Source organism: Triticum urartu, chromosome 6A, assembly GCF_056163025.1.
Source record: "Triticum urartu cultivar PI428250 chromosome 6A, HENAU_Tu73, whole genome shotgun sequence".
NCBI lineage: Eukaryota > Viridiplantae > Streptophyta > Magnoliopsida > Poales > Poaceae > Triticum > Triticum urartu.
Window position 1 is genome coordinate 489,445,950 of NC_141878.1, and position 12,432 is coordinate 489,458,381.

Below are 12,432 nucleotides of genomic sequence, written 5' to 3' on the forward strand. Positions count from 1 at the left end.
TTACAAATACCTTTATCTACCATCCATATACCACTTGTTTCACCATCTCTTCGCCGAACTAGTGCACCTATACAATTTACCATTGTATTGGGTGTGTTGGGGACACAAGAGACTCTTTGTTATTTGGTTGCAGGGTTGCTTGAGAGAGACCATCTTCATCCTACGCCTCCTGCGGATTGATAAACCTTAGGTCATCCACTTGAGGGAAATTTGCTACTGTTCTACAAACCTCTACACTTGGAGGCCCAACAACGTCTACAAGAAGAAGGTTGTGTAGTAGATATCAAGCTCTTTTCTCACGCCGTTGCCAGGGAGGTTAGCGCTTGAAGGTATATCTTTAGATCTTGCAATCGAGTCTTTTAGTTTCTTGTTTTATCACTAGTTTAGTTTATAAAAGAAAACTATAAAAAAATGGAATTGAGTTTGTCTCATATGCTTCACATTTTTAATATATTTCGTGAGTATGATGGAAAGGAAAATTGTGCTCAAGTACTAGAAGAAGAAATTTATAAAATGTTTGGCACTAAATCTTTGAATGATGAGCATGATTGCAATGTTGTTAGTATGAATTCCTTGAATATCTATGATGCTAATGATATGCAAAGCCACAAGATTGGGGAAGCTATGTTTGACGAAGATGATATTTTTTGTCCCCCAAGTTTTGATGAGCAAATTTATTATGATGAAAGCATGCCTCCTATCTATGATGATTATTGTGATGACACGTATGCTTTAAAGAATAATCATAACAATGAAACTTGTCATCTTGATTTCAATTTTCAATCACATGATAGTTATTTTGTTGAGTTTCCTCCCACTATTATTCATGAGAAGAATTTTGCTTATGTGGAGAGTAGTAAATTTTGCATGCTTGTAGAGCATGAAAAGAATGCTTTAGGTGCTGGTTATATTGTTGAATTAATTCATGATGCTACTGAAAATTATTATGAGGGAGGAACATATGCTTGTAGGAATTGCAATAATGTCAAGTTTCCTCTCTATGTGCTTAAAATTTTGAAGTTATGCTTGTTCTACCTTCCTATGCAAGTTGATTCTTGTTCCCACAAGTTGTTTGCTCACAAAATCCCTATGCATAGGAAGTGGGTTAGACTTAAATGTGCTAGTCATATTCTTCATGATGCTCTCTTTATGTTTCAATTCTTATCTTCTATATGAGCATCATTGAAATCATCATGCCTAGCTAGGGGCGTTAAACGATAGCGCTTGTTGGGAGGCAACCCAACTTTATTTTTGTTCCTTGCTTTTTTTTCCTGTTTAGTAATAAATAATTCATCTAGCCTCTGTTTAGATGTGGTTTTATGCTTTTAATTAGTGTTTGTGCCAAGTAGAACCTTTGGGAAGACTTGGGGAGAGTCTTGTTGATCATGCTGTAAAAAACAGAAACTTTAGCGCTCACGAGAATTGCTGCCATTTTTATTTGGAGAGTGATATTTAGTTAATTCTTTTTGAAGATGATTAATAGATAAATTACTCAGGTCTAGCAATTTATTTTGGAATTTTATGAGTTACATAAGTATACGTTTGATCCAGATTACTACAGACTGTTCTGTTTTTGACAGATTCTGTTTTCGATGTGTTGTTTACTTATTTTGATGAATCTATGGCTAGTAAAAGATTTTATAAACCATAGAGAAGTTGGAATACAGTAGGTTTAACACCAATATAAATAAAGAATGAGTTCATTACAGTACCTTGAAGTGGTGATTTATTTTCTTATACTAACGGAGCTTACGAGTTTTCTCTTAAGTTTTGTGTTGTGAAGTTTTCAAGTTTTGGGCAAAGATCCGATGGACTATGGAATAAGGAGTGGCAAGAGCCTAAGCTCGGGGATGCCCAGGGCACCCCAAGGTAATATTCAAGGACAACCAAGAGCCTAAGCTTGGGGATGCCCCGGAAGGCATCCCCTCTTTCGTCTTCGTTCATCGGTAACTTTACTTGGAGCTATATTTTTATTCGCCACATGATATGTGTTTTGCTTGGAGCGTCAATTTATTTTGTTAGGATTTGCTTTCTGTTATCTAGAACAATGTTTTGCATCTTTTATTTCAATAAAAGTGTCATTGATAGCCTTTACTATGCCTATTTTAGAAGTCCACATGTTGCTGTTTGAAAACAGAAAGTTTACTGCTGTTGCAATAATTCCCTAGAAAAGTAAGAATGTGATAAAATGTTGAAACCTTTTGCATATTAAGCGCTGATAAATTTACTACAGTGGGAATTTTCTTTCATAATTTTTGGAGCTAGGGAAGTAAGGATGTTGCTGCATTCTTTACAGACTATCCTGTTTAGGCAGATTGCTGTTATGTTTGCATTGTTTGCATATGTTTGCTTCTTTAATGATTCTATTTGAGGATAGGACTATTAAATATGCAGAGGCATTTAGTATGCAATGTTGAATAAATTTTTTAGTGATTTGCTACAGTAGAGTATGATAAGGTTTTTGCAATGATTTATACTAACTTATCTCACGAGTCCTTGTTGAGTTTTGTGTGGATGAAGCTTTTGAGATTTAGGGAAGACCGTGATATGAGAGGAATTAAGGAGACACAAAAGCTCAAGCTTGGGGATGCCCAAGGCACCCCAAGATAATATTTCAAGAAGTCTCAAGCGTCTAAGCTTGGGGATGCCCCGGTTGGCATCCCACCTTTCTTCTTCAACAACTATCGGTTAGTATCGGTTGATCCTAAGTTTTTGCTTCTTCAAATGATGTTTGCTATTCTTAGATGTCATTTTATTTTGCTTTGCTTGCTGTTTGAATAAAATACCAAGATATGAAATTATTAAATGTTAGAGAGTCTTCACATAGTTACATAATTATTCGACTACTCATTGATCTTCACTTATATCTCTCGGAGTAGTTTGTCATTCACTCTAGTGCTTCACTTATACCTTTTAGAGCATGGTGGTAGATTTGTTTTATAGAAACAATTGATCTCTCATGCTTCACTTAGACTATTTTGAGAGTCTTAAATAGCATGGTAATTTGCTTAAAATCCTAATATGCTAGGTATTCAAGAATAATAAAATTCTCTTATGAGTGTGTTGAATACTATGAGAAGTTTGATACTTGATAATTGTTTTGAGATATGGAGATGGTGATATTAGAGTCATGCTAGTTGAGTAGTTGTGAATTTGAGAGATACTTGTGTTGAAGTTTGTGATTCCCGTAGCATGCACGTATGGTGAACCGTTATGTGATGAAGTCGGAGCATGACTTATTTATTGATTGTCATCCTTATGAGTGGCGGTCGGGGACGAGCGATGGTCTTTTCCTACCAATCTATCCCCCTAGGAGCATGTGTGTAATACTTTGGTTTGATAACTTGTAGATTTTTGCAATAAGTATATGAGTTCTTTATGACTAATGTTGAGTCCATGGATTATATGTGCTCTCACCCTTCCACCTTTGCTAGCCTCTCTAATACCGCGCACCTTTCGCCGGTATCATACACCCACCATATACCTTCCTCAAAACAGCCACCATACCTACCTATTATGGCATTTCCATAGCCATTACGAGATATATTGCCATGCAAATTTCCACCATTTCGTTATTATGACACACTCCATCATTGTCATATTTCTAGCATGATCATGTAGTTGACATCGTATTGGTGGCAAAGCCACCATTCATAATTATTTCATACATGTCACTCTTGATTCATTGCATATCCCGGTACACCGCCGGAGGCATTCATATAGAGTCATATTTTGTTCTAAGTATCGAGTTGTAATTATTGAGTTGTAAGAAAAATAAAAGTGTGATGATCATCATTATTAGAGCATTGTCCCAGTGAGGAAAGGATGATGGAGACTATGATTCCCCCACAAGTCGGGATGATACTCCGGACGAAAAATAAATAAAAGAGGCCAAAGAAGCCCAAATAAAAAAGAGGCCATAAAAAGGAAAAGGCCCAAATAAAAAAATAAAAAAATGAGAGAAAAAGAGAGAAGGGACAATGCTACTATCCTTTTACCACACTTGTGCTTCAAAGTAGCACCATGATCTTCATGATAGAAAGTCTCCTATGTTGTCACTTTCATATACTAGTGGGAATCTTTCATTATAGAACTTGGCTTGTATATTCCAATGATGGGTTCCTCAAATTGCCCTAGGTCTTCATGAGCAAGCAAGTTGGATGCACACCCACTAGTTTCTTTTGTTGAGCTTTCATATACTTATAGCTCTAGTGCATCCGTTGCATGGCAATCCCTACTCACACACATTGATATCTATTGATGGGCATCTCCATAGCCCGTTGATACGCCTAGTTGATGTGAGACTATCTTCTCCCTTTTTGTCTTCTCCACAACCACCATTCTATTCCACCTATAGTTCTATGTCCATGGCTCACACTCATGTATTGCGTGAAGATTGAAAAAGTTTGAGAACATCAAAATTATGAAACAATTGCTTGGCTTGTCATCGGGGTTGTGCATGATTTAAATATTTTGTGTGGTGAAGATAGAGCATAGCCAGACTATATGATTTTGTAGGGATAGTTTTCTTTGGCCATGTTATTTTGAGAAGTCATGATTGCTTAGTTAGTATGCTTGAAGTATCGATTGGAAAGAATAACTTTGAGGTGGTTTCATACCCTACCATAATCTCTTCGTTCGCTCTCCGCTATTAGTGACTTTGGAGTGACTCTTTGTTGCATGTTGAGGGATAGTTATGTGATCCAATTATGTTAGTATTGTTGAGGGAACTTACACTAGCGAAAGTATGAACCCTAGGCCTTGTTTCAACACATTGCAATACCGTTTACGCTCATTTTTATCATTAGTTACCTTGCTGTTTTTATATTTTCAGATTACAAATACCTTTATCTACCATCCATATACCACTTGTTTCACCATCTCTTCGCCGAACTAGTGCACCTATACAATTTACCATTGTATTGGGTGTGTTGGGGACACAAGAGACTCTTTGTTATTTGGTTGCAGGGTTGCTTGAGAGAGACCATCTTCATCCTACACCTCCCACGGATTGATAAACCTTAGGTCATCCACTTGAGGGAAATTTGCTACTGTCCTACAAACCTCTGCACTTGGAGGCCCAACAACGTCTACAAGAAGAAGGTTGTGTAGTAGACATCAGGGCCCGGTTCACCGATCTTGCCGATGAAAATGTGAATTCTGCCGAAGGGGACCCGGTTCCCGTACTCTACCGAGCCGGCCTCGGGGCCCCAGCCTGCATCATCGAATTAGAGCCCACGGTGTATCCCTTGATCCCTTCGAAGTTTCCCTTCAAGAACTCGAAACCATCTTGCGAGAGCCCCACGGTGGGTGCCAACTATCGTGGAAATATCACGTCTGATGTCCTAGAGAGAGGACTTAGTCGTGGAGCCATCGCTTGAGGTGAGCTTAAAGGGGTTAATCAGGACAAAGGACACGAGGAGTTTATACTGGTTCGGCCCCTTACAATGAAGGTAAAAGCCTAATCCAATTTTATGTGGAATTGCTAGGGTTTCGATGAGCGGGGAGCGAATACGCTTGACCGACTCTCGACGATGTTGTTTCTTGTCCTAAGCCGCCGCCGGGTCGTCCCCTTATATACACAGGTTGACGCCCTGCGGCTTACAGAGTCCCGGCCGGCTCATACAACGTGTCCGGCTCGGTGACGTATCTTACATGCCTTACTTTACAAGTTTTACATACATGGCGGTTTATGCTTATGGGCCTTAAGCCGCCTTCGGGTCTGGGCCCGCTACTAAGCCTATCTATGAACCGTCGTGTGGCCTTAGGCTTTATAATCAATAACTCTTCAGGGGGATGACCGACCCCTCCTGGGCGGGTCATACCTAATAGTTATATCCCCAACAGGAAATATGCCCTAGAGGCAATAATAAAGTTGTTATTTATATTTCCTTATATCATGATAAATGTTTTTTATTCATGCTAGAATTGTATTCACCGGAAACTTAGTACATGTGTGAATACATAGACAAAATGAGTGTCACTAGTATGCCTCTACTTGACTAGCTCGTTAATCAAAGATGGTTAAGTTTCCTAGCCATGGACAAGAGTTTTCATTTGATAAATGGGATCACATCATTAGAGAATGATGTGATTGACTTGACCCATCCGTTAGCTTACCACTGTGATCATTTAGTTTATTGCTATTGCTTTCTTATAACTTATACATGTTCCTATGACTATGAGATTATGCAACTCCCGAATACCGGAGGAACACTTAGTGTGCTATCAAACGTCACAACATAACTGGGTGTTGTAAAGATGCTCTACAGGTGTCTCCGATGGTGTTTGTTGAGTTGGCATAGATCAAGTAGGATTTGTCACTCCGATTGTCGGAGAGGTATCTCTGGGCCCTCTCAGTAATGCACATCACTATAAGCCTTGCAAGCAATGTGACTAATGAGTTAGTTGTGGGATGATGCATTACGGAACGAGTAAAGAGACTTGCCGGTAATGAGATTGAACTAGATATTGAGATGCCGATGATCGAATCTCGGGCAAGTAACATACCGATGACAAAGGGAACAACGTATGTTGTTATGCGGTTTGATCGATAAATATCTTCATAGAATATGTGGGAGCCAATATGAGCATCCAGGTTCCACGATTGGTTATTGACCGGAGATGAGTCTCGGTCATGTCTACATAGTTCTCGAACCCGTAGGGTCCCCACGCTTAACGTTCGATGACGATCGGTATTATGAGTTTATGTGTTTTTGATGTACCGAAGGTTGTTCGGAGTCCCGGATGTGATCACGGACATGATGAGGAGTCTCAAAATGGTCGAGACATAAAGATTGATATACTGTATGACTATATTCGGACACCGGATGAGTTCCAGGGGTCACCGGATATATATCGGAGTGTCGGAAGGGTTATCGGAACCACCGGAGAAGTAATGGGCCTTATTGGGCCTAGGGAAGAGAGAGAGAGAGAGAGAGAGAGAGAGAGAGAGAGATGGGCTGCCAAGGGCTGCCCCCCCCATGGGCCTAGTACGAATTGGACTAGGGGGAGGGGCAGCGCCCCCTCCTTCCTTCTCTTCCCCCCTCCTTCCTTCTTCTCCTAGTAGGACTAGGAAAGGGGGGAGTCCTACTCCTACTAGGAGGAGGATTCCTCCCCCCTTGGCGCGCCTATGAGGGCCGGCCGGCCTCCCCCTCCCTCCATTATATACGTGGGGAGAGGGCACCCTAGAACACATCAAAGTTGACCTTAACCGTGTGCGGTGTCCCCCTCCACAGATTTCCACCTTGGTCATATCGTTGTAGTGTTTAGGCGAAGCCCTGTGTTGGTAACTTCATCATCACCGTCAACACGCCGTCGTGCTGACGAAACTCTCCCTCGGCCTCAGCTGGATCAAGAGTACGAGGGACATCACCGAGCTGAACGTGTGCAGATCGCGGAGGTGCCGTGCATTCGGTACTTGGATCGGTTGGATCGCGAAGATGTTCGACTACATCAACCGTCTTACTAAACGCTTCCGCTTTCGGTCTATGAGGGTACGCGGACACACTCTCCCGCTCGTTGCTATGCATCACATAGATAGATCTTGCGTGATCTTAGGTAAAATTGTGAAATACTGCGTTCCCCAATAGTTTGTTGGGTTGGCATAGATCAAGATTAGGATAAGCCTTGCAAGAAATGTGACTAATCAGTTAGTTGCGGGATGATGCATTACAGAACGAGTAAAGATACTTGCCGGTAACGAGATTGAACTAGGTATGATGATACCGACGATCGAATCTCGGGCAAATAACATACCGATGACAAAGGGAATGACATATGTTGTTATGTGGTTTGACCGATAAAGATCTTTGAAGAATATGTTGGAACCAATATGAGCATCTAGGTTCCGCTATTGGTTATTGACTGGAGATGTGTCTCGGTCATGTCTACATAGTTCTCGAACCCGTAGGGTCCGCATGCTTAACGTTCGATGACGATTTGTATTATGAGTTATGTGTTTTGGTGACTGAAGTTGGTTCGGAGTCCCGGATGAGATCACAGACATGATGAGGAGTCTCTAAATGGTCGAGAGGTAAAGATTCATATATTGGAAGGTAGTATTCGGGCATCGGAATGGTTCCGAGTGATTTGGGTATTTTTCAGAGTACCAAGGGGCTACCGGACCCCCCCCCCCCCCGGGGGAAGTGTTGGGCCTACATGGGCCTAAGGGAGAGAGAGGGAAGCCCGTGGGGGGGTGGCGCGCACCCTCCTCCTAGGGAGTCCGAATAGGACAAGGAGGAGGGGGCGTGGCCCCCCTTCCCTTCCCCTCTCCCTCTCCTTCCTTTTCCCTCTGGTGGAAGAAAGGAAAAAGGGGGGGCCAAATCCTACTCCTAGTAGGACTCCCCCCCATGGCGCGCGCCCCCTGGCCGGCCTCCTCCTCCCCTCCTTTATATACGAGGGCGGAGGGCACCCAAAGACACACCAATAGTTCTCTTAGCTGTGTGCGGTGCCCCCCTCCACAGTTTACTCCTCCGGTCATAGCGTCATAATGTTTAGGTGAAGCCCTGCACAGAACTCTCCCTCGACCCTCTGCTGGATCAAGAGTTCGAAGGACGTCATAGAGATGAACGTGTGCTGAACACGGAGGTGTCGTACGTTCGGTACTTGGATTAGTTGGATCATGAAGATGTTCGACTACATCAACCGCGTTAACCTAACGCTTCCACTTTCGGTCTACGAGTGTACATGGACACACTCTCCCCCTCTCATTGATATGCATCTCCTAGATAGATCTTGCATGATCGTAGGAATTTTTTGAAATTGCATGCTACATTCCCCAACACGATGCTGCCACACACCAATGGCCCCCTCGTGGAAGAAAGGTGCAAGCCCGCCACCGTGGTCCGCCGGTCGAACTTTGCTCATGCTTGGGGGCAAGTTCAATGCTCACTGTTTCACACATTATGTCGGGGATGTAACTCTATGTGCATGTGGACTTGCACTCCTCTGGGTGTACTCCGTTAAGCTTCCATGTATGCGCCATTTGACATGTAGTACTGTAAACATCTCTAAAGATCTACTTCAAAGGACAACTTAGCCCCCATGTAGGTTCTGGTGGTAATGACATGTAACTAGGGGACCTATGACATTCATGAGTTATATTAGGTATTTGTGACATGGTTATGAAAATATGGCTGGGGACCCACTAATAAGAAAATAAAAATAAAATAAAACGGTCCAATTCATTTGTACATATTTCTCTTATGCTTGAGTTGTAGGAAAGTACCGTTGCATTCACCTCCAAGCTTCCAATGTTGTGCATTTGCTCCGAGAAGTTTGTGAAAGTTGGTAAGTCACCTCAAGATCTACTTTTTAGTGAGTGAGCTCCAAATTTGTTTTTGAAGCTCAAGGAGAAGAAGGCGAGGCATTGCCCCCACCCCTCGAGTTGAAATTTAGGATACATCATTGCCTTTTGTGTCTTTGGTTATGTTGTTCCTGAGCTTTAGTAACTGCTTTGACTGCAACTCTTAGTTCCTTGGGTACATATTTTGCTGATTAATAGATGGTCTAACAACAACAAGCATGGACAAAATCATGTGTTAACTTAATCTAGCTTACTAATCTTATGTATTAGCTGGAACATACTACTACTTAGGATTAAGCACTAAAATCATCACAAATAGACCAAAAGAAATCTCAAATCCATCACACAAATAACCAAAGTTGCAGATTCATCAATAGTTTCGCAAAACTGAAATTCATTGTACCGAGAAATGATTCATCAACAGATCGATGGACACAAGTATCCCGCATGATGTTTACTAAATTTTTAGTCCAAGGTGTAATATGGTCTCACGCTCATACACCAAGAACATAAAAAACATCCCGGTCTCACAGGATAAGAGAATCACAATCTTCCGCACAAATACATCCTTTTTATTTGTACAATCACCATGATTTTTTTTGTTGATAGATTCATATACCATATGTACAAACCCACACAAACAAGATCAGAAATTTGGGCTAACAAAAATAATAAATGAAAATCCACCAACGCAAGTACCTTTCCATAGAGGATTATGCTGGATAGAACGATCCATAATTACCCAATTGTTTTGAAAAAGTCACCACAATCTAAAAAATCATCCCAAATCTCAAGCAATGCAATAGGAAAACCAAAAATACACATACAAATCCAATAGGAGGTCCCAACCAAATCCAATTAGATCAAGAAAGCAAGGCAAACAAGAATAAGCAGTCGCAAAGATTCAATGGAGGAGGCAGAAGTTTCCTTGGAGGAAATTATCGGTGAGTGGCAAGACATTGATCCAGATTGATCTCGTCTCCACCCCTCATACCGATCTGGACACAGATCACTTTTAATGCACTTGAAAAAGTTGCTAATGACTCACATCCCCAAACTCAACATTGTCGGATGTGTCAACCGAGATGAGCAAGTGGTGAGAGAGGAGCGGAGGAGAAATAAATGACGAGAGAAAAAGTTGATGTAGGTGGTGCACATGAATCCGGCTGAGGTACTTCACCAACATGGGCCAAGTGTATATGGTAACGTTGTTCAAAATTGTTGTATCATAATCATGTATTGCCATAGTAAATCTTATTGTTCAGATCCTAATGAGCAAACACATGTCAGGATACCGAGCGTCGGGTAGATCGTCCTCCAAAAATGTCCCTCTCCATATTTTGCCCATATTAGTCAAGATATCAAGCCAAAGGCTGGTCATATTGTCCCATATATCGTTCAGTATGTGCGAAGTTAATTTATGATATGATATGCTAAATCAGTATTAGTAGGATGTTAAATGTATATATTGGTTGATATATAAGTCACATCGGCCTATATTAATAACCTTGAGTGATGCTATTGCAATACCTACTGAGTCTATTGTCAGGACATAAAATACAATGACTGGACCATAGAAGATTCAATAAATGAGCAATACCAAGTATTCAAGGACAAGCCCTTGTAAGTACACCTCATACACTCTATATTTTTTATCCACTCACACCTAAGATACAAAGTGCTTTACTCTTTTATTTTGTGGATGAGACAAAATCTTATTTTAGAAACCTCTTTCATGATATTTTTACTATCTCATTCATGATATTTGTTAGATAAATGCATATTCTAGAAACCTCTAATGCCTTGTTTTTACTATTCTTCATGATATATGTTGAAGAAAAATTAGAGTTCTTCCCAAGATATTTAAACATGCTAAATGAAAGCAAATCAAACACATATTTATATACACTACAATTCACCTAAGTGGCAGAAACTAATCCATGGAGGAATGTGATTTTGTGATTCTTTTATTTATCTCTAGAATCCAGGAGAACATGATTTGAAGAATGGTTTCCAGGGCAATGTCTCGGAAAGAATCTGTAGATGTAATTATCCTTGGAAAATATGACTTAAAGTTAGTGTTAGCTATGTGTGTAATCATGGATCCATTAAAGTTCTATGATAAAGAATGTCTTACCTATTCGAGGTGGTTAATTTTTTGCTAAGTTTAATAGAAAAATATAATAGTCAAACTAGTATGTTGATAGAATAAGTTATAAGGAAGTAAAAAATGTGATTAACTTTGCTGAGTGTAATAGAAAAATATATTAATTAAAGTAGTATGTTGATAGAATGAGTTATAAAGAAGTAAAAAATGTAATTAATTTTGCTAAGTGTAATAGGAAAGTATCCTAATGAATATCGTGCGTTGATAGAATGAGTTATAAGTAAATACAAATTGTAACTAATTTTGCAAACTGTAATGAAGAAATTTAACTCTTATGATTGTGGATGTTAATATAATTTTAGCAATGTGGAATTATCAACCAATGGGCTTATTTCTTGGGGGTGATCACTTATATTCGTCAGTGGAAATTTGTAATGGGCAACCGCAAGCCCATAACGCCCATGTGATATGTGCTAATCTTAAACATCATAACCATGACCTAAAAAGTTCGATAAAATCTATATCCCATCCATACATGCCCCATTTAGAATTGCAATATAGTTCTAGAGCATATGGATATAATGATATATACGTCCTCCTCAAACACCGGGATAAAGTTTTAAAATACTTCTGAAGAGACATATTGTTTAGTTACTAGATTATCCAAGAAAACTAGAGGAAGGTATGCACAATTTGGTGGGTGTAGGTTGGGATGAAAACTATTTATTTGCATGCTCGTGCAATATAGCGTATTAGAAGAAATGCCATTGCCTCGTTAACCCCCTAGAAGGTGGTCGTACGATAAATTAGCATGACGTGGCTACAACCTTTCCGCTCATGTTTTATCATCCTAATGGGGGATCTCTTATTTTAATCTATTTTTTGCGGGTAATCTGATTTAATCAGTTGACTAGAAGGACTTGAATCATTGTTAGTATGCTATTTACTTAAGAGGAGTCTGCCATTTTTTTCATAATCCTCCACACAAGGCCATGAGACTGGATGGTTTTAATGGGTT